Source organism: Thalia democratica, chromosome 5 (assembly GCF_965202585.1).
Source record: "Thalia democratica chromosome 5, ktThaDemo2.hap1.1, whole genome shotgun sequence".
NCBI lineage: Eukaryota > Metazoa > Chordata > Thaliacea > Salpida > Salpidae > Thalia > Thalia democratica.
This window is the reverse complement of record NC_139169.1, coordinates 69,024,534-69,047,377: the sequence shown is the minus strand read 5'-3', so window position 1 is coordinate 69,047,377 and position 22,844 is coordinate 69,024,534. Positions and strand designations below refer to the sequence as shown.

The following is a 22,844-nucleotide window of genomic DNA, read 5'->3' as shown; positions in this document are numbered from 1 at the left end:
GGTTAAGATCCAGTCAAATTTAGACCCGCTAAGTAACTTAAAAACTACTTGTGCAAAATAAACAAAATTTAGTTTTTTGATACTTAATATTTTGAAATACACTTTCAATTTGGTTTTCAATTAAAAAAAGTATTTCCTAGATCACAATAATACTAAATCATTCCATTAAAATTTTGTTCGAGTTTTTTAATTTTCATATATGTTATTTTTTTTAATTTATGCAGCCCGCAAATACACTTTTTAAACGAGTTGAAACTAAAAAAGATTTATTTAGTAAATATTAATTGCTGACTACAAAAGTTGTCCACCACTACCCTAAAAGTTTTATTAGTTTTCAAAACAATTCATACCTAAAAAGGATTGATTACAGATTGCACAAAGCTTTTTAATAGTTAAGTATTTTAATACACTTTACTGGGCTTATAAGAAAACAAATATAACTTATTTTCTCAAGCCCTGTAAACTACTTTAAACACAGCCCAAAAGTGCGTGCATAAGAAGTACCAGACTAAATTACATTTCGAAAACAACTTTTTCGGCTCAAAAATTTGTACTCAAGAAAAAAAAAATACATTGTAAAATCGTGAGGGGCGATTGTTTTTCAAATTTCTGAAAAGGGGGCGATTTAGAAAATGAGTTTGGGAAACCCTGGTCTAAATCTATTTTGAACATCAAAGTAGGTGTGCTTTAAATAATGTAATCTATATTTCTATAGTAAATTTAAGCTTTATATTAAAATTATTAAGTTTTTTGTAAGTGTTAAATTAAGTTCACTAAACATTATAAAATTTTTATTCAACATTCCTAAAAATTACTTGTTATTATAAAAGTTAAAATTTTGTTATAAAATTTTACTAAATGTATAAAAAGTTTTACTATATTAAAGCTGTAGAAATTGTTGAAAAAATTGTAGTTAATTTTTTCAATTTTAAAATAATTTTATAAATGTTTCACTTTTTGTTAAAAAACTAGTAACTTATGTAAAAAAGTCATTACTTTATGTTTTAAGAATTGTAAATAATGTTCCAAAAAATACCCTAAAAGTTTTATATGCTATTCATGTTGTTATAAAAGGTTTTTAAATTTTTAAAAAGTCTTTCTAAAGTTAAAAAAGTATACTTAATGTTATAAAGTTGTACTGAGATATATAAAACGTTGCACTAAATATTATAAAAGTCATGTTTATGTTTTAAACTTTATACTTAATTGTATATAAAATTGTACTCTATGTTGTGAATATTGTATGTATTGCTATCAAATTGTTTTTTAAATAAATAGCAGATGAGTTTTTATTTTTCTTAGTTTAAATGGGTAAATGTTAAAAAATTTGTAAATTATATTATAAAAGTTGTACTTAATTTTATAAAATGTAGAATGTTATAAAAGTTCACTTGAAAGTTTAAAATTTGTAAACAATGGAGTAAAAGTTGCACTAAATGATATAAAACACCTATTTAAATGTATAAGATGTTGTCAATAATGTCTTAAAAATTCATTTGATGTTATAAAAATTGTACCAAATGTTTGAAATTGTGTTTAGTGTAATAAATGTTGTAGTTTGTGTTATTAGTAACTTTTTTTTTTTAAATTGAGTAATAAATATGTTTTTGTATTTTATAGTTTTAGAAATTAAACTTAATTTCATACTTATTAATTTTTCGTTATTATTTCAAAATTAGTTTTAAATTTTGAGTTCTGTTTTAGTTAATATTATAATATTTTTACTAAGTAGATTTTTAGGCTTAGTTTTATTTTGTTTTTATAACACAAAATCAAATATTTAATAAATACTTCATTTAAACAAGTATTTCTTAAAGCATTTTGAACTGCTTTAAATTTTAATTTTTTGACATTTAATTATACTGTATTGTGGTCTGCAATTGTTATTAACGGTATACAATGCAATTAAATAAACATTGTATAGCATTTTGCTTTAGGCTAAACACAAAACTTATTTATAATTAAGTTAAACGCCTTCTTAACGCACGGGGATATAGCTCAGTGGTAGAGCAATCGACTGCAGATCGATAGGTCCTTGGTTCAAATCCGAGTGTCCCCTCTATTTTTAAAATTTCTTGAAAACATTTAAAAATAAATTATAGTAAAACTGTTTTTTATCAATAAGAGCAGATAAATGTTGACTAGCTTGATTATATATAATACTATAACGAACACATGTAAATAAATTGAATAAAACAATAAATACAAGTAAGTTTATATCAAATTTTGAGAGTACTTGTTACTTCAATACCAAAAAATGTTCCCAGACCGGGAATCGAACCCGGGCCGCGTGGGTGAGAGCCACGAATCCTAACCACTAGACCACCTGGGAGAACGTTTGAGATGAAGAAATAGCATTTATATAGACTCTAAGTAGCGCTAAAGGTTATAAAAAGTTTATTTCTACCAAAAACTATCAAAATATTTTGATTTTTTTACGTTGTTGTTGGTCGTGTAGTGAAGTTAATTGTTTGTTAATTATTTAAAACAAGACTTTTATAAATTCTCAGAGAAATATTAATAAATAATGATTATTTGTGCACTTTTTAGTTAACGTACAGTAATAACAACAAATATTTGTATATATATATACATATACATATATATTAAAAAAATAGAACAAAAAAAAAAACATTTATTCATAAACTTTAATAATCATAATTTATAGTATATATCATTTGCGTAGCGTGGTATTTTGGTCAGGGGTTGTGCAATTTTTTTCTCAAAAAATCCCCTAAATTAAAACTTTTGGACCGCAAATTTGTCGTTGTCAATTTTCTCGGAAATTTAAAAAATTACTTAAAATCTATCTCCAACTTCATTTTTCAAGAAAAATTCTTCAAATTTTAGAAAATGTTTCTTATATTACAAGAAAAAAAACGTTACTTATGAATTTAGATAATTAAAACAGATAAAAATTTTATAAAAAAAATTAAATCATCTTTTTTTGTCAAAAAAGAAAAAATTTACCATAAAATTTTGAGTTAACAAGTAATATTTTTTTGTTATTGTATAAAGATTAAACTCTTAAAGTTTGAAGAAGATTGCTTGAAAAATGTAGGAGGAGATAGATTTTAAACAAACTAGCTTTTTTCGCTGTTTTAGTTTATCCTTCCAATAGGTAACCTATTATGCGGCCCGACTTTGACTGGTCATATCTCAAAAAATAATTCGAATTTTTTAAAACAATTAAAAGCATCTTAAAGCTTAAAAAAATCTTTCAAATAAGATCAACTTCTAAAAAACATGGCTCAATCACCCTATGGACTTAAACTACAAATAAATAGTCAACTAAGTATAACTATTAATATCTCAAAACACTTTTTTTTGTGCAACTTCTAAATAATGTTCGATATCTATTTTATATCAACAAAAAAATTGTATAAAACTCAAAATAACTCATACTTTTAGTTTGTTGCAGCTTTTAATATACTATCTTTATCTTTTATATAAAAGTTTTAAATCTTTAGTATTAAAATTGAAAGTTTTAAATTTTTTGTAGGAGAAACCTAAAGAGCTAGTTTTTTTTTAACTTCTACATTTTTACCTATATTACAATATAAAACTGTAAAAATAAGTCTTAATAAATGAAGAAAATCTGAAATATAAACAAAATAAAAATTAAAAATTTCAAATCACTTGAACTGCAGTCTTAAGTAATAGCAATATCTAGTGTTGGTCTGCTATTTTTCAATTCAAGCTATTGAACTTCAGACAATTTCCTACCTGACATATTTTTATACTTGCAACATTCCATACAATATTACTTTGAATGTTTTTTAAAATAACAATCTAAAAATTAATGAAAACAAATGTTTACTTTTTCTTTAATATTATAAAACATATTTTACACAAAAAATCAAAAAACAAATTACTTTGAAGAATTCAGAATTGCCTTGCCACTCTTTGAGTCAAAATAACTGTCCTGAGCTAGTTTAAAAATGTCATGTGTCATCATAAGCACTTTAAATTCTTTTAGAGAATTTTTTTATTGTTTTTAAACTAATAGAAACTAAACTTTATAACAAAGCTTTTAAAACCACTAAATCTACCCTGAGTTAAAAAAAAAACAATCTATCCTTAGTCAGCCTGAGCTTAAAAATACTTATAACATTCTGAGTGATCATGATTTTACTGAGTCATACTAAAGTTTTCAAAATCTTCATAAAATCCTGAGTTATCCTGAGTGTGTGGAAAGATTTTACTAAATGTTTCTGAAACAAAACAAATTGTTTGAAAGATAAATTTATTAAGGTCAACTTTTCCATGCTTTTAAAAATGCACAATAAATATAACTTTTCACTTATCTTAAAGTAAGATTTCTAAGATCTTTAGGAAATAGCATTTTTTAAATACTACAAACAATTAGTAGAAAGAATTTTTTTTTAAATATCGTTTAAAATTTGATTTAAAACAAAATAAATTTATAATTAATCAATTATGTCTTTTAGACTAAAAATTTATTGGGAAAATTTTGTTTTTTAAGTTGCTATAAATCTATTCATGATGTGACTAAAGAAATTTTAAAATAACTTGCTATAAAAATTGATTAATTTTTAAACTTTATGGCTGATAAAAAAACAAAGTTCGATTTGTTTGTTATCTTAATAAATAAAAAAAATAAAAACAAAAATAATTTTAGTTAATTAAAACAACTGTTTTTGTATAGTGAGATTAAAACTGTAATCACAGTATGAACTGTTTGTTTATTATTTCTTTTAAATTATTTTTTTATTTTTTCTGTTTTTTGCTATTTTTCTTTAAAATTATGTTGTTAATATTTTTATTCTTATTATCAATTTATTTTTATTTTGTTAGCAGTTGTTTATTGCTATTTTTATACAGTTTGTTTATTCTTGAATCATTATCACCATAAAACAGGTTTAGCTTTATGGTTTGTTATCAAAATGTTAGAATTTTTCTTTGTAAAAAAATCTGTCATAAGGTTATACTACTACGGTGCACTTACTAGTTGCGTACTGTTTGAGTCTAAGTTCTTATAAAGTTAATGAAGTTATAACATTTTTCCTTATGGAGTTTTTCATCAACATCGGTGCGCATTTGCAATTACGCACCGAATCAGTATATTGGGTAATTTTCCTAACTTGTCACTAATTGGTATTCGAAATTTCGTTTTATTTTTCGAATAGTAGAAAAACATAGTTGAAAAAAGTCAAATTAAGCAAAAAAAAAACAATTAAGGATAAAGATATTACATTTTTTTTTACTTCTTTATTTTTTGGTGGCACGCATGGGTCAGCGTCCCTCCCCAGGCTACGCCCCTGGTATATATGATTTAAAATTTAGAATAACATCAAGTCTATTAAACAAATAAAACAACATTTATTATACTTTTACACTATTATATTAAAAAAAATTCAGTCATTATAAACCTAGATTTAATAAACTTACATCCAATAGAAAATAACTGATATTTGTTTAATATAATAGTGTAAAAGTAAAATAAAATGTTGTTTTATTTGTTCAATAGACTTGTTGTTATTTAAAATTTTAAATCATATATACTTTATATTATGATTATTAAAATTGATGAATAAATGTTTTCTTTTTAAATGTTTATATATATATATATATATATAAACTATATATATATATTTGTTTAATATATATATATATATATATATATATATATATATATATGTATATATATATATATATTAAAAAGGTTTATTTAAAGATGCAAAACTCAAAGTACTCGAGTTTCGTGACTATTCACTCATCAGCTTCAAAACAAGTTTAAAATAAAGCACAAAACAAAATTACCAATGAAAGTTAAAAACTTTTTGCATAAGTAGATTATGACGTAATTTTGAAACTATCAAAAATCATGCAAAACGGCTTGTACAAAAATTAATTTACCAATAGACAATAAACTAGCAAAAATTCATATAACTTTAGTGAGTAACTATATATTAGGACAGATAATTAAAAGAGGTAAAAATAAAATTAAGATGCAAATTAAAATTTAGGTTATTTTAAGATGAAATTAAAACTTGTTAAACTTTTTTAAAGGCAAAGTTTTTCGAAGAAGAAGATGTGTCAACAGAAGATCATGACAACTACGGCTTCAAAACCACACGTACACCAAAGCCGATAGAACATCTGCAGGCTTTTGAAGAAGATCTAATCAGAATGGTGAAAACGTGGAGTTCAGAAAAACAAGAAGCCAATTCCAGACGGAACTATTAATAATTGTGCGGGATATAGGTGCAACAATTTGATTGTACCTTCAGACAAAACTGCAAACTTTTATGAAGTTTCAGTGAGTGAAAATAGAAAATTATTAATTAATAATATTACTAAAAACTATGTAAAATGTATTATAACATTTTTAAATGAAATAAACTTAGAAGCTAAAAATTTAAAAAAAACACTAAAATACACGACAGAATAAAAAAAACTACCATTATAAAGTGCATATATAACGGTTAAAGACCACAAAGAGAATTTTTTAACACACCCTAAATGTAGATTGATTAACCTCACTAAGTCTGATGTAGGACGTATATGTAAGGTCAAAATCGACCGCATCAACAAAGCTGTGCGTCTGAAATCCAAACTTATGCAGTGGACCAACACGGACCAAGTCTTAAGTTGGTTTATTGGATTGGAGAACAGAAGTACAGCTTTTTCAAGTTCGATGTGGTCGATTATTATCCTTCTATTAGTGAAGAGTTGGTGATTAAATCACTGAAATTTGCTAATAATTACATTAGCGTACCTGCCGAGGACTTAAGTCTGATAAGAAATGCCTGCAAATCGGTACTCTGCGAACAAGGAGCCCTGTGGCGTAAAAAGGGAGTAAATACCACCAAACTTTTTGACGTAGGACAGGGATCTTACATGGGCGCAGAACTATGCGAACTTGTTGGACTTTTTTTTGTTAGACGGGTTAAAAGATATCTTTGGTTTAAATAGAGTTGGGTTATACAGAGACGATGGTCTAGCTGTATTGCCCAACTCTTCCGGCTTTAAAATTGAAGGCTACAAAAACAAACTCATGCCTTCTTCAAGTCTATGGGGTTGAGAGTCACTGTGGAATCTCCACTAGTGATAACTGACTTCCTAGATGTGAAGCTCAACTTGAATTATATCTCTTTTATGCCTTACAGGAAACAAAACGCTAAAATTATGTATGTAAACCAACAATCAAGCCACCCTAAAAACATTATAAAACAAATTCCTAAAATAATAAATCAACGCCTAAATAAACGATCAAGAAAAGAAGAAAATTTTCTAAAGACTAAAGATGAATATGAAAAAAAAAATGCGGGTACGACAACAAACTTAAATTTGAAAAATCTGAGCAACAACCTAATAATAAAAAACACAAAAGAAAAAGAAATGTAATCTGGTACAACCCTCCTTTTAGTAATTCTGTAAAAACTAGTATTGGAAGAAAATTTATAAATCTAGTCAAAAAACACTTCAATAAACAAAACCCGCTAACAAAAATTTTCAACAAACATAATATGCGAATAAGTTATTCGTGTATGGCAAATTTTGAGAATATCATTAAGGCACACAACCAAAAAATTTTAAATCAAAACTCAGGACTTCAAAGTCAATGTGGCTGCGCTGGTAGCTGTTAATATAATTTGAAAGGGGGTAATTGCCGTTCAGATAACATCGTCTACAAGGCCACAGTTAACTCTGGAGTTGAGACGAGGTTCTATGTCGGCTTGTGCTCGACTCAGTTTAGATTCAGGTATGCCAATCATAAAAAATCTTTTAAAGTCGGCATATATGAAAATGACACTGAACTTTCGAAGTATGTTTGTGGCTTAAAGCGCAGCGGTATTGACTTCGAAATATCCTGGGAAGTTATAAAAAGAGCACAGCCTATAGCCGACGGCTATAGCCCAATATGTAGGCTGTGTCTCACAGAAGCATCAGCCGTTGTTTATGCGCAGAAAGACAAGAGATGCCTAAACAAAAGAAGCGAGTTTGTATCGTCTTGTAGACATATAAAAAAGTCGCTTTTAAAGTTTAACAAGTTTTAATTTCATCTTAAAATAACTTAAATTTTAATTTGCATCTTAATTTTATCTGTACCTCTTTCAATTATCTGTCCTAATATATAGTTACTCACTAAAGTTATATGAATTTTCGCTAGTTTATTGTCTATTGGTAAATTAATTTTTGAAAAAGCCGTTTTGCATGATTTTTGATAGTTTCAAAATTACGTCATAATCTATTTATGCAAAAAATTTTTACCTTTCATTGGTGATTTTGTTTTGTGCTTTATTTTAAACTTGTTTTGAAGCTGATGAGTGAATAGTCACGAAACTCGAGTACTTTGAGTTTTGCATCTTTAAATAAACCTTTTTAATAATAAAGCCCTCAAGGTGGGCTCAGTGTGAACAATTTAATTTATTAAGTTAAATAACTTAATTCCATATATATATATATATATATATATATGTTGTTATTACAATACGTTAACTAGAAAATACATTAAAAGTCTATATTTATTAACTTTTCTATGAGCATTTATAAAAGTCGTGTTTTGAATAATTAACAAACAATTAACTTCACTACACGACCAACAAAAACATTAAAAAATCAAAATATTTTGATAGTTTTTGGTAGAAATAAACTTTTTATAACCTTTAGCGCTACTTAGAGTCTATATAGATGCTATTTCTTCATCTCAAACGTTCTCCCAGGTGGTCTAGTGGTTAGGATTCGTAGCTCTCACCCACGCGGCCCGGGTTCGATTCCCGGTCTGGGAACATTTTTTGGTATTGAAGTAACAAGTACTCTCAAAATTTGATATAAACTTACTTGTATTTATTGTTTTATTTAATTTATTTACATGTCTTCGTTATAGTATTATATATGATCAAGCTAGTCAACATTTATCTGCTCTTATTGATAAAAAACAGTTTTACTATAATTTATTTTTAAATGTTTTCAAGAGATTTTAAAAATAGAGGGGACACTCGGATTTGAACCAAGGACCTATCGATCTGCAGTCGATTGCTCTACCACTGAGCTATATCCCCGTGCGTTAAGTAGGCGTATAAGTAAAATATAAACAAGTTTTGTGTTTAGCCTAAAGCAAAATGCTATACAATGTTTATTTAATTGCATTGTATACCGTTAATAACAATTGCAGACCACAATACAGAATAATTAAATGTCAAAAAATTAAAATTCAAAGCAGTTCAAAATGCTTTAAGAAATACTTGTTTAAATGAAGTATTTATTAAATATTTGATTTTGTGTTATAAAAACAATATAAAACTAAGCCTAAAAATCTACTTAGTAAAAATCTTATAATATTAACTAAAACAGAACTCAAAATTTAAAATTAATTTTGAAATAATAACGAAAAATTAATAAGTATGAAATTAAGTTTAATTTCTAAAACTATAAAATACAAAAACATATTTATTACTCAAATTAAAAAAAAAGTTACTAATAACACAAACTACAACATTTATTACACTAAACACAATTTCAAACATTTGGTACAATTTTTATAACATCAAATGAATTTTTAAAACATTATTGACAACATCTTATACATTTAAATAGGTGTTTTATATCATTTAGTGCAACTTTTACTCCATTGTTTACAAATTTTAAACTTTCAAGTGAACTTTTATAACATTCTACATTTTATAAAATTAAGTACAACTTTTATAATATAATTTACAAATTTTTTAACATTTACCCATTTAAACTAAGAAAAATAAAAACTCATCTGCTATTTATTTAATAAACAATTTGATAGCAATACATACAATATTCACAACATAGAGTACAATTTTATATACAATTAAGTATAAAGTTTAAAACATAAACATGACTTTTATAATATTTAGTGCAACGTTTTATATATCTCAGTACAACTTTATAACATTAAGTATACTTTTTTAACTTTAGAAAGATTTTTTAAAAATTTAAAAACCTTTTATAACAACATGAATAGCATATAAAACTTTTAGGGTATTTTTTGGAACATTATTTACAATTCTTAAAACATAAAGTAATGACTTTTTTACATAAGTTACTAGTTTTTTAACAAAAAGTGAAACATTTATAAAATTATTTTAAAATTGAAAAAATTAACTACAATTTTTTCAACAATTTCTACAGCTTTAATAAAGTAAAACTTTTTATACATTTAGTAAAATTTTATAACAAAATTTTAACTTTTATAATAACAAGTAATTTTTAGGAATGTTGAATAAAAATTTCATAATGTTTAGTGAACTTAATTTAACACTTACAAAAAACTTAATAATTTCAATATAAAGCTTAAATTTACTATAGAAATATAGATTACATTATTTAAAGCACACCTACTTTGATGTTCAAAATAGATTTAGACCAGGGTTTCCCAAACTCATTTTCTAAATCGCCCCCTTTTCAGAAATTTGAAAAATAATCGCCCCTCACGATTTTACAATGTATTTTTATTTCTTGAGTACAAATTTTTGAGCCGAAAAAGTTGTGTTCGAAATGCAATTTAGTCTGGTACTTCTTATGCACGCACTTTGGGCTGTGTTTAAAGTAGTTTACAGGGCTTGAGAAAATAAGTTATATTTGTTTTCTTATAAGCCCAGTAAAGTGTATTAAAATACTTAACTATTAAAAAGCTTTGTGCAATCTGTAATCAATCCTTTTTAGGTATGAATTGTTTTGAAACTAATGAAACTTTTAGGGTAGTGGTGGACAACTTTTGTAGTCAGCAATTAATATTTACTAAATAAATCTTTTTTAGTTTCAACTCGTTTAAAAAGTGTATTTGCGGGCTGCATAAATTAAAAAAAATAACATATATGAAAATTAAAAAACTCGAACAAAATTGTAATAGAATGATTTAGTATTATTGTGATCTAGGAAATACTTTTTTTAATTTTTATTTCAAAATATTAAGTATCAAAAAACTAAATTTTGTTTATTTTGCACAAGTAGTTTTTAAGTTACTTAGCGGGTCTAAATTTGACTGGATCTTAACCGTACGTTACCCATCTGAAATCTTAACTTAAACCTGACATTATAATAATATCTCATATAACGAAGTTCGGACATTTAGAAATTAATACTAAGTAACTTATTTTAGCCGCACAAAATACTTTATACTATTTTATAAATAGGCATGTTCTAAAATTAATTTTACCAGAGATTAAAAAACTACAAAAGAATGAACAATTTATTTTACACATAATAAAATAATATTAAAGCATAGTTTCTGATCTAGTTTGAGGAAGTTCGACCGACTATTTGATTATCTCACATGAAAAGTGGTCTCATAAACAGCTTCAGTTAATGTAGTAAAATTATTAATTTCAATGCTAAGATATATTATAGCAAGTTAGTTGTAAAGTTAAAAACTTAACTTTTTAAACTATACGCTTTGTAGTAGAATGCCATTAAATAGTATTTGACTTGGAATAACCTTTAGGAAACTAAACCTTAAATTTACATTTTGTTTTTTTTTTTAATTAAATTCAAAAAAATAAGTCTAAAGTTTTACAGTTAATTTTGTTAACAGAAAGTAATCGATTAAAAATTTTTTTTAATTAGGTTAAAATTTTGTTTTGTAACTGTAGCAGTCTTTTTGATGGCTTATTTAATACTGTTTAAATTTATTTTTTCTCTAGTTATTAGCCTATAATAATTTACCAGAATAAAATAGTGAAAAACTAAAAGCTAGTGTTGAACTATTAAAATAAACAACATATTCTAATTGCTAATATATTAAAAATTAAGATAAAACAAAAAAAAACAGTTGTATTAATAGTTTCAAAATCTAAATGTATAAATTTTTTAACAATAATAAATCAAGTTAGAAAATAAAATTGAGTTTAAGAGTCTTTTAAATAAAAAAATTGAAGTCATTTCAATTAGAGATCACAAATCTATACTCTTTAAAAACCAAATAAATATTTGAAATAAAAAATTTAATGGTAATCAAGATTTTTTTATTTATACAGGTTAAACAAATAATAACAAAAGTATGTCAAATAAATTTCTTTTAAACAAATACTTTAATCACTATGCTATAAAAACTTTTAGTGTAATGTAAAACGACAAATATAAACTACAAAATTAACCAGGTTTAAATAAAACTATTAAAATGTTTAAAACATAAACCATTTAATAAATACAGTAGACTTTCGTTTGAGTTCGCACTTGGAACAAAATCAAAAAGTGCAAACTCAAAAATTATTACCATTGTCTTTACAAAATGATAAATTTAAATATGTTATATGCAATAACGTTATGCATATAACATGAAATCAACTAGTTATTAAAAAATTGATCTATATAAGCTATTAAATATTATGTATTTTTTGTTTTATTAATACTTAATAGTAATAGACTTTATTTAAGTTAAATTTTAGAAAATATAAGTTTGCATTTTTCTAGGGTAAAAATTGCCAACTCAAGAAGAAGTCTACCGTAATTAATTTTTATTAGGCATTATGCAAACCTGTTGTAGAATAAATAACTTAATAAAAATTTTATTATAAAAAGACTACTTAAATACAATACAAACCAGGTTAAATAAGAAGTGTTTTAAAAGGTTTAATAAAATAAAAAAAACTTTCATAAAATAATGTCTGCTACTCAAGTCTAATAGAATGTGAAGGATGAGGTTCATGACTGCTTGCAAGTTTTTCTAATATGATTCTTAATCAGTAAAATAAAGCCTCCTTTACAAATATCTAGATTAGATCTTTTGCTCAAGATGTTGACAACTGATCTAAAAGCTTTCTCAACAACATAGCTAGAAGGAAAAACTATAAACAACAATCTAAATCCCTCTCAAATGATTGGATACTTTTGCCTTAGTTTTTGTTGAGTCCTAAAGCTTTCATATCGTTCTTTTGAAAAATATACTTTAAGTTCAAGGTCAGTTTGTAAGTCTGAGAAGGATTCCTGTTAGTCGTTTACTTTAAAAAGATCTGCCTCGAAAAGATCCATATTTTTATCTATATGATAGCTTTTTTGTGTCAAATCGAAATTTTACTACTTAATATGTTGAAATTTTTAAAAACTCCAGATTTTTTAGGTTTTTTTTTGCGTAAATTGTCAAATTTCAGATTTTCCAGGTTTCTAGGTTAATTGGCAACCCTGTATAGTTTTATTTCTTAGCCTAACTAGTAACTTTTTAAAAAACAATTGGAAATATCATGAGGTGATATAAGTATCACCTTATGATATTTCCAATAAAAATAAAAGTATACAGGGTTGCCAGTTTACCTAAAAATTTAATAATATATAACATAGATTTTTACAAATTTATGATCCCAAATAACATATATGTCAGATTATAAAAAAGTGAGAGGGATTCCGATCGTCTATGATCTATATAAATGTTAAATAAGAAAATATATGAATAAAAATATGTAATTTACTTGAAAATAGGAGTCATAAGTACTTGATTTTTTTCTATATTTTACATAAACAAAATAAACTTTTTTTGTTTAAGTGTTACCTCAGTGTCAAATATTTAGTAGCAAGCTAAAATGAGTAAAATAGCAATATAAAAAGTAAAAATTTTATCAAAGCCAAAAATTTTAAAATCGCCCCCTTTTCGCCCCCTTACTAGTTGTCGCCCACCCTTTTGCCCCCTTATTAATTATTGCCCCCCGACTTACTAAAATCTCCCCAGGGGCGATATCGCCCACTTTGAGAAACCCTGATTTAGACTATTAAGCTAAAAAATTAAAATTTAAATGAAAGGTAACTAAGCAAATATTAAACACAGTTACTTAAAGATAAGCAGAGGTTTTGCAGAACTCTTGGTACACACATTCATATATATGTATATATATATATATAGATAGATATATTTATTTATTTAACTTTAATTTTACGGGAACTAAGCAAATGTCATGAATAATCCTTCTATTTATACTAGTTTTATAACATTTATTTAGTTTTTAACAGTATATGTTTTAAAAATTCGTATATAATATTGACACTTGTATATAGTAAAAAAAACATAATGAGAAAAAAAACTTGATAAAGAATTGTTTGAACTAACTTTAAAATTCCTAAAATGGCAATCGAACCCGGTTCGCTCGGATGAAAGCTAGAAGTCCTAACCACTAGGACTAGACCATGTGTGACTACAACATAATGGTATTTACTACGTTTACAATAAGCATTATGACGTAACAATAAGAACTTAAGTAGTTGTTAAACGATGTGTATGTTGAATTATTAAAACTTTAGCTATAGTTTAGTATAGTTGATTTACGATAATGTTTTTATTTTATTTTTTAAGTTTAATATCCCTGATAACACGAATAAAGTTAGTAAATAAATTAGCAAGTTCACTACTTTTTTTATAAAATCACACTTGCAAAAAAAAATTTTAAAGAAAAAAATATTATAAAAATTTAAAACGTTTCAACTATGATAAAAGTAGTGTTATTTTAAAGTTTGTATCTCAATGCTGATTTAAAAAAAAGTACTATCTTATGTGAACCACGTGTGTTTTTAGGCGTCAATCACACAAACTATAAAAATATATTTTTTTAAATTGTACAAAAATTAACCACCAAATGATTTTGTATAACTATTCTAAAATGATATAAAAAACAACTTAATCTTCTTTAACTACTGAAAACTTAAAATTTTTGCAAGCATATCAATAACATAACTAAAAATTATTTTACTAACTGTAGTATAAAGTTCATATCAGGTATATTTTTATTTTTTTGGTGCAGAAAGATTGAAAATGCAAATATTGTCCTTTAAAAAAGGTTTTCTATACACAACGGTACGCAGTTTCGCTTTACTCTTTGTAAATAATATAACTAAAAAAAAAAGTTTGGCTACTGACTTCTATTTCCTTAGTGAATGAAATTTTTTCATGTAACACGTTTAAGTTACAAAACAAAGCCTCATTACTTTTTTCTGTTGTGAGAAAACTAGACAATCGTCCATGTACCTTATGTAAAGAACTCGGGACGATAACTCTTCAACAAATTTAGATTCTAAATATTAAATAAAGATAATAGCGAACGTAGGCATAAGAGGAGACCAAATAGCCACTCTGTCTACTTGACTATAAAACTATAAAAAATTAAAATTAAATATAAATCCTTGGAGTTGAAATATACTTGAAGTAATAAGTGAGTTTATATTTGTTATCGTTTTTAGGTATTACGAAATTAAAATAATTTGATATTTTTAGTTCTATTAACTTTAAGGAATATTTTTTTGCGGTTTGGTTTGCTGTTTCTTTTTATATAACAATATACATAAGTTTTGTATACCAATTTTTCTTTAATGAAGTATGTTGAATTTTTGTAGGTAAGACCATAAGGGGTATGAAAATACTTAAAAAAAGTTAATGCCATAGGAAGTGTAGGTCACTTTATTTACAACTTGATCTTATTTTGTGAGTATTAAGTAAGCTACAAGTTGACTGTTACAGAATTTTTGATTTTAAAGTATTTTTTTAAGATTTAGCTATTTATAGTCGAGAGTTTAATAGGTCTTTAAGGGAGGAGAAAACTAAATTACGAATAAAGAGAAATCACTAAAATCTTATCTACTCCTACGTTTTTATGACTGTGTTAAATAATGAAAGTAAAATGAAATAATGAGAGTTTGAAACACAAATAAATAATATAGCACTCTTGCCCTATATATTAATAAACATTTAAAAAAGAAATCTAATGAAACTTCCTAGCAAAAAGTTTTTTAGAGCATTTAAAGCATTATTGTCAAAATCGAAAGTTTACTAACCAATCAGTCAAAAATATTTTTGAATCAGTCAAAAATATTTTTGATAATTCTTACGAGCTATAATAAATTGATCTTATTCATTTAGTTTTTCAATTCGATAGTTCAATCATTACTATATTAACGTTCCAAACGAAGCCAATCATCTAAACTTTTAATTTTAGTTTAGTTACGGATCAAAAAGTTGTTATTTTAAAATTATTCAAAAGTAGAACTTTCGATGATGAAATATTGATTAAAAACCAACAAAAAACGAAAAGGTTGTAAAAGAAGTATTTAGCAGTGTTTTTTTTAACGAACAGAGAAATTAAAAACCAACTCACAATACATTCATCAATATATAACTATTAGAATGTTTCACATACAGTAACCTCTCGCATCTTTACGCACTCGTGACCTTACGAACTCTTGTTTAGTTACGCATTTTAGAGTTTTTAAAAAATAATTCTTTTTTTTTTCAGTATTGCAAAAATTAGGTTTTTTGTATATTTTTAATTTAAAAAATGTTTTGAATGCTACCTCACCTCTCTATATCTTTAGACTTATGTTCCTTCACTAATTGATAAACATTTAGTTATACCTTAGTATATCAGAATTGTGTTAACAAAAGAGATTAAATTAAAATTCTGAAAGAAATATGACTGTGTTAAATAATGAAAGTATAATGAAATAATGAGAGTTTAAAACACAAATAAATAATACAGCACTCTTGCCCTATATATAAATAGACATCTAAAAAAGAAATCTAATGAAACTTCCTAGGAAAAAGTAGCAGTGATACTTAATAAATATATATCTTGCACTAATCACAAATCTCAATGATTTTTTTAGTAAACATATCACTAATTTTCTATTTCTTAAAAATCTACTTTTTCTCAAAATTAGTAAATTTCTTTTACAGTATTATTATTTTCTATTAATATAAATATTTTAATTTTTTATATATGTATAGTTTTATCTTTTGTTTTCATATTTAGAAATAAAGTAAGCAAATTGTTAAAAGTGGGAAAGTCCCCAGTCTTCTTTAAATAGAAACAATATTAAAGAACAGCCATTATAGTAAGTATATTTGGTACCTCTCGTATCTTTACGATCTCTCATATATTTACGCATTTTTTCTGTGGACACAATGTGCTTAAATAAGCGAGAGGTTACTGTACATAAAGTTCTAATCGACGAATTTCTTAATTGCAATGTGTGTAGTTATTATTACGTCACTATGCATTTATTTGTAGAATAAAGTTGCAATAAGCGTCATACGTACAAGTCCTACATGGTCTAGTGGTTAGGATTCCTGGCTTTCACCCAGGCGGCCCGGGTTCGATTCCCGGTGTAGGAACATTTGGCTGTAATCGTATAGTGGTTAGTACTTCACGTTGTGGCCGTGACAACCCAGGTTCGAATCCTGGTTACAGCACTTTTTATGCAGAATGTTAAATATTAATGAAATAAGAGTAATAAAAAATGAAATAGGTACTTAAATTCACTAGTTAAAAAAAAAAATACATATTATATAAAAGTTAATTGTATAAAATTATTTAAGCAATAGTACAAGTGAGAACTAAATTTTCTATTTTTTTCCAGGTTTCAGTGAGAAAAATTCCGACCTTCGGAAATATCAATAAAATAAAAAAACTGCTTTATAAACACTATAAAATTTTTTTATAGTGTTTACGTAAATAAAAGTTTTATATATTTTTTAAATATTATATAAATACAAAAAGACGGCATTTCTCAAACTAAACAAAAAAGTAAATGAAAAGTATTGTTTGTTTATAAAAACATGGCTTATGACTTTTAAAAAGTTATACTAATTTTATTTTAATAACTAATCTTAATAAAACTTTTTGGACTTAGTTTTTAATAAAACTTAACAAACTTGTATTCGGAATTTTCAGTTGATTACATATTTTTCTGGTCCAATTTCCTTACCTCTTTTTAAAACAAAGTTTTGGACAAAGTTTTATTTAATTTGTATTAGTACAAACAAATTAATCACCATAAGTAACTTTAAAAACAGAATAAATATCTAGGTTTGATTAAAAAGTTGTTAACTGTTTTAATACTGTCAGTACAAATTTCAAGGTATAAAGCTCAAAAGTTTTTGATTGTCAACAAGTATGCTTAAACCAAAGTGATGTTTGTAAGCATTGTAGGTTTATAAACGCATAAGATCGTATCTTGGCAGGTCCTCGTTAGTATAGTGGTGAGTATTCCCGCCTGTCACGCGGGCGACCGGAGTTCGATTCCCCGACGGGGAGGTTTTTATAATTTTGTTTAAAGATTTCTCTACTGTTGTTGAAAAACATGTATATCAAAATAAATAAATTGAAAATTGTTATCCATTACAAGGCACCTAAATCATAACAACGACATTTTAGTTTGTTGAAAAAGTTATTAAAAATTAACAATAAATTTGTAATTTTATATATGCTGGCCTCAGTTTATTTCTAAATCTATGAGCTAATCTTGAAGACATAAGTGTGTTATCTTATCTTTAACAGTGATAAGAAAAGTAGCCAAATTAAGTTGTTTAGCTTCTTTATTTTTTAGCTTAATTTCTTTGGTTTAGTCTATAAAAAACATCGTTTGTTCAGGTCTTGCCTTAGGCTGTTGTTATAAATTCTACATCAGGCAGACAGGCAACAAAAAAATATTACCTTTATAAATCATATAATTTGCTTACGAATAACCGACTGCGTGGCCTAATGGATAAGGCGTCTGACTCCTAATCAGAAGATTCCGGGTTCGAGTCCCGGCGTGGTCTTTTAGTAATGTAATTTGAAATTACACATAATTTATTAACTATTAATAACAAATGAGCATACTAATGATTTGTTTATACTTTAACAAATACATCACCTGAAAAAACTGCTTTAAAACAATTGTTTATATCGTTCTTATATAGAGGACTATTTTGTTATTGTAAATATAAGTTATTGAAAAATGTATGCTGAAAAATTAAACTAACATCATTTTTCGCAAATTCTAACTGAAAACAAACTACCTTAACAATTTTAATAGAAGTCTTAAGTATATGGTACATAAGTATTGAAATAATTTATCCAATCAAAATTCAAACGATTTACATAATACTAATATTTCAGTGCAATAACCACCTTTAAAAAATGACCACGATGGGACTCGAACCCACAATCTTCCGGTTCGTAGCCGGACGCCTTATCCATTGGGCCACGCGGCCGGTCTATTGTGGGCTCGTATTAGCAACTATAAATGTTAAGATTTGATGCGCGCGTGAAATATTCACTTCAAACATTTCTCAACTATGCAGCGCAATGCAAATAAATTCGGCTAAATCGTTACGTCACAATGGTAATTGGCTGTTGACTGAGATTATATCGCTGCTAGCTTTCAAGTTCAGCTGTAAGTCTTATTGGCTCGGAAAATTTTTAATGAACTCTTTTCGGTTGCTTTAATTTCACTTTACTAGAAAAAAAGTTATTCTAAAATTTTAATATTTTGATATTTAAAACTTATACTTTATCATAAATTTTATTACCAACAGTCAAATTTTAATTGCTACGTCAAACTTGACTATTAGTTTGTACAGCAATCTTGATAACAATTTACGCCGAAAAAATTGCTTTCTGTTAGTATTTTAAATTATTTTCGTCTTGTGTATATAGAATATACAGAGCAAAAAATAAAATTTTAAGGGTTACAACTAAGTATGTATTTTTAAAATTTATGTATTTCACTTATACTGTGAAGTATAAGTCGTTATACGTTTTAACGAATTTCAATTACAATTAAAAACAAAATATCGTTTATAAAAATTAGAGAACTAGATTTATAGATATAATTAGATTTTACAGGTAAGTTACATATAAATACTTACTTTTTAAAAGGTACTTAGAAAAATGAAGAAAGTTATAAAAGTTTGATAAAGATTTAAGTTTGAACTTTAAAACACTTTGTTATTAAAAGGTTGTGGTTTTTCAAGATAGAATTTCGTATATAAACCTACACGTGTTTTTTGTAGTATATATACAAAATGCATTTGTAAAAACAGAATGCAAAGTATCAAATAAAAGCTACGTTAATTTGATGCTAAGATAAAGTTATATTCTGGTTTAAGTGTGCTGTAAAATACTATATAGAAGCTCTTGTCGGTTTAATATCAGTATATAAACGCAATTAGCTGCCATTGAGCACAAGTTTCCGTAGTGTAGCGGTTATCACGTTCGCCTAACACGCGAAAGGTCCCCGGTTCGAGCCCGGGCGGAAACATTTTTCATTGAAAAAATAAATAATGATTAAACTGCCAAAACACACATATTATACAACTAAGATAACCTAACTACCACCTATTTTTTTCTTTTTTATTGATTACTGAAAAGCATAGTTTATCAAACTTTAACTATTTACATATATTCACGTATGAGAAGTCAATAATTTTATTTTGCCATTAAATGTAATCAAATGTTTTTAAGGTATAAATCTTAAAATGGTGAGTTTTATATATTTTTTCTATTATTTGTGTAGAAGTATTATAAAAGTAAGTAAAATATCTTGGTGAATAAAAAAATGTTACAACAGTTTTTATTTCTGATTAATGAATCTTAAGCATTAAACCAATTTTCAGACAAAAATGCATTGTCCGGGAATCGAACCCGGGCCTCCCGCGTGGCAGGCGAGAATTCTACCACTGAACCAACAATGCATCTATTTTAAATCGGTTTGTGAAGGTTATAAATTATTTTTCACTTATGTGCTTAGTATAGCTGCAAATATTACTTGTTCAATGCTTATATTTTCTTAAAAAGTCCACCATCGCATTATAAGTTTAAAAAAAAAGGTTTTCATTTTTTGCCCATTATGCAGGAAAATATAGTTTTATTCCAAAGAAAAACATTTATGTATTTTTTATTTTCAAAACCCAAGACTTATACCAAAAGTTAATATTATTTGATGTACTTTCTAGTTATATAAAAATATAAACAAAAAATTTTAAAATACTTACACAAAAAAAGTAAATGTCGATTGAAGTTGAAACCAGTATACTAAAATAAAGTTAAAGATTTTAAAAAAACATAGGAATGTGTTGATTTTTTTTAAACAATATTTTTAAATAAGATGTAAAAGCTGTTTTTAAATCTTAAAAAAAAGCTTTCAGAAAAAATAATTTTCTAAATAAAGATTTAAGCTTTACAAAATTGCAAAACTTTAATGCCTACAATAATACATAAAGCTAGTATTTTTCTTGTGGTTGTATAAAGTTTAGTAAAACATGTGAGAAAAACAAAACTAAACTGAGTCAGCTGAGATTATTAAATGTTGGAAATCAATTAAATCAATCGAATATTTTTTTTTGTGCATTACGTCACAAATAGTTTTTACGCGTAATCAAATCAGCATTTAATAACTAGGGGTAGAACTTTTTATGGGTACTATTTTATGGGCACTATTTTGTGGGTAGAATTGCTGCAATTAAATTTGCCCATGATTTAATGTTTTGTCATTGTTTTGTTATTAAAAAATTACACAAAAAAGTTATAAAATACGTCACGCTGAAAAGTAAATTGAACAATTTTACAAATTTTCTTTTTTTTTTCTAATTCTACAAAATGTAAAGACTACTGCTAGAGCTAGTACATGGAGCTCTATTTTTGTAAACATACAAGATAAAGCGTCTAACTGATATTATTTTATTGAAAATTTACATTGAATTATTTTGTTAACTGCAGTTTTTGTTAAGTTGTAAAAAAAAGTTTTAGCTGACTTGGTCAACTTTTATTATTAACCATATAGTTAACAGTAAAGTCATAGTTATAGACTTAACTGCTTATTTTATAAAACCAGAATTGTGTTTTTTATGAACTATAACCAATATATTATTTTGTGGTGATTTTATGCACAGTACTGTTGAACAGCCTATAGTTGAAGTCTGCAATTTATTAAATTTTGTTCGAACATAACAATAGTTAGTCATCACAGTTAGCCATAGGGTGGGCAACTTACGGCCCGCGGGTTGGATCCGGTCCGCAGAGTGGTAATTATGAGACCGTCAAAAGTAAAACGATACCCGCAAAGGCGTTAATTTGGCCCGCAAAACCAAGCTTTTGTAATTACATTGCATATATTTTGATTTAATGTTAAAGCTCAGAAGCTGGCTAAACTACATATGGTGTAACATACTAACTCAACCTTGAAAACGTTAATCTTTGTAAAAAATAAAGGTTGAAGCGGAAATTGTTTTAGTTAAAACAATAAAATTTAAATTTCTTTATAAGTAAAGAAAAGTTTAGGGTATGTTAAGAAGTTTTTTTTTTACTTTTTTTACCTTGTAGAATAAAGTAAATTAGCTTTACTTAAGATAACTATAAGCTTTGAAAAAATAAGCAACACTTGCTGCTTCCAATTTTTAATTAATCTAAAAAAGAAACTAAGGCTTAACTTGAGTTTTTGAATAAAATAGAGTTTTAATTTAGATAATGTTTGAAAAACTTAAACAAAAATGCGTCGACCGGGAGTCGAACCCGGAACTAGTGCTTGGAAGGCACCAATGCTAACCGTTACACCATCGACGCTTGTTATACACTCCAACAAATTTAGTTTTTAAACTTATTTCTAAAAACAACCCATGTGTAAAGCATTAAACACTATGTAAAACCAGCAGTAAAGCTTAGCATTTAGCAGTATATCTGGAAATAACTTTGTGCTCTTTAATCTATATTTACAATTTAAGTAGCTTTCTTTAAATATTTTAAACAAGTTTTATCTTTGTTAAAGTAATATTAAAACTTCAAAACTTAAATTACTCAAAATACAGGTTTTGTGCATGCTTTTTAATTTTTGTAACTATAATTTTCGGGAACGGGTCACTTTTGCACGAGCGTCACTTTTGCACGAGCGTCACTTTTGCACGAGGGGACACTTTTGCACGAGGGTCACTTTTGCACGAAGGGTCACTTTTGCACGAGGGGACACTTTTGCACGGCGACTCTTTTGCACGAGCGTCACTTTAGCACGAGGGGACACTTTTGCACGGCGTCACTTTTGCACGCAGGGTCACTTTTGCACGAGGGGACACTTTTGCACGGCGACTCTTTTGCACGAGTGTGCAAAAGTGACGCTCG

At 26.3% G+C, this 22,844-nt stretch overlaps 11 non-coding genes across 11 annotated transcripts; 6 read left to right on the top strand and 5 right to left on the bottom strand.

Moving 5' to 3' along the window:
• The first annotated feature begins 1,987 nt into the window (after positions 1 to 1,987).
• On the top strand, positions 1,988 to 2,059 carry Trnac-gca (transfer RNA cysteine (anticodon GCA)). The gene has a single exon. It is a non-coding gene; the product is annotated as a tRNA-Cys (tRNA).
• A 201-nt stretch (positions 2,060 to 2,260) lies between these two features.
• Positions 2,261 to 2,332, bottom strand: Trnae-cuc (transfer RNA glutamic acid (anticodon CUC)). Its single transcript has one exon. It is a non-coding gene; the product is annotated as a tRNA-Glu (tRNA).
• A 6,352-nt stretch (positions 2,333 to 8,684) lies between these two features.
• On the top strand, positions 8,685 to 8,756 carry Trnae-cuc (transfer RNA glutamic acid (anticodon CUC)). Its single transcript has one exon. It is a non-coding gene; the product is annotated as a tRNA-Glu (tRNA).
• A 201-nt stretch (positions 8,757 to 8,957) lies between these two features.
• On the bottom strand, positions 8,958 to 9,029 carry Trnac-gca (transfer RNA cysteine (anticodon GCA)). The gene has a single exon. It is a non-coding gene; the product is annotated as a tRNA-Cys (tRNA).
• Positions 9,030 to 17,011: 7,982 nt separating this feature from the next.
• Positions 17,012 to 17,083, top strand: Trnae-uuc (transfer RNA glutamic acid (anticodon UUC)). The gene has a single exon. It is a non-coding gene; the product is annotated as a tRNA-Glu (tRNA).
• A 6-nt stretch (positions 17,084 to 17,089) lies between these two features.
• On the top strand, positions 17,090 to 17,161 carry Trnah-gug (transfer RNA histidin (anticodon GUG)). Its single transcript has one exon. It is a non-coding gene; the product is annotated as a tRNA-His (tRNA).
• Positions 17,162 to 18,438: 1,277 nt separating this feature from the next.
• Trnar-ccu (transfer RNA arginine (anticodon CCU)) lies at positions 18,439 to 18,511 on the top strand. The gene has a single exon. It is a non-coding gene; the product is annotated as a tRNA-Arg (tRNA).
• A 362-nt stretch (positions 18,512 to 18,873) lies between these two features.
• On the bottom strand, positions 18,874 to 18,946 carry Trnar-acg (transfer RNA arginine (anticodon ACG)). The gene has a single exon. It is a non-coding gene; the product is annotated as a tRNA-Arg (tRNA).
• Positions 18,947 to 19,922: 976 nt separating this feature from the next.
• Trnav-aac (transfer RNA valine (anticodon AAC)) lies at positions 19,923 to 19,995 on the top strand. Its single transcript has one exon. It is a non-coding gene; the product is annotated as a tRNA-Val (tRNA).
• Positions 19,996 to 20,357: 362 nt separating this feature from the next.
• Positions 20,358 to 20,428, bottom strand: Trnag-gcc (transfer RNA glycine (anticodon GCC)). The gene has a single exon. It is a non-coding gene; the product is annotated as a tRNA-Gly (tRNA).
• A 1,795-nt stretch (positions 20,429 to 22,223) lies between these two features.
• On the bottom strand, positions 22,224 to 22,295 carry Trnag-ucc (transfer RNA glycine (anticodon UCC)). Its single transcript has one exon. It is a non-coding gene; the product is annotated as a tRNA-Gly (tRNA).
• Positions 22,296 to 22,844: the final 549 nt, after the last annotated feature.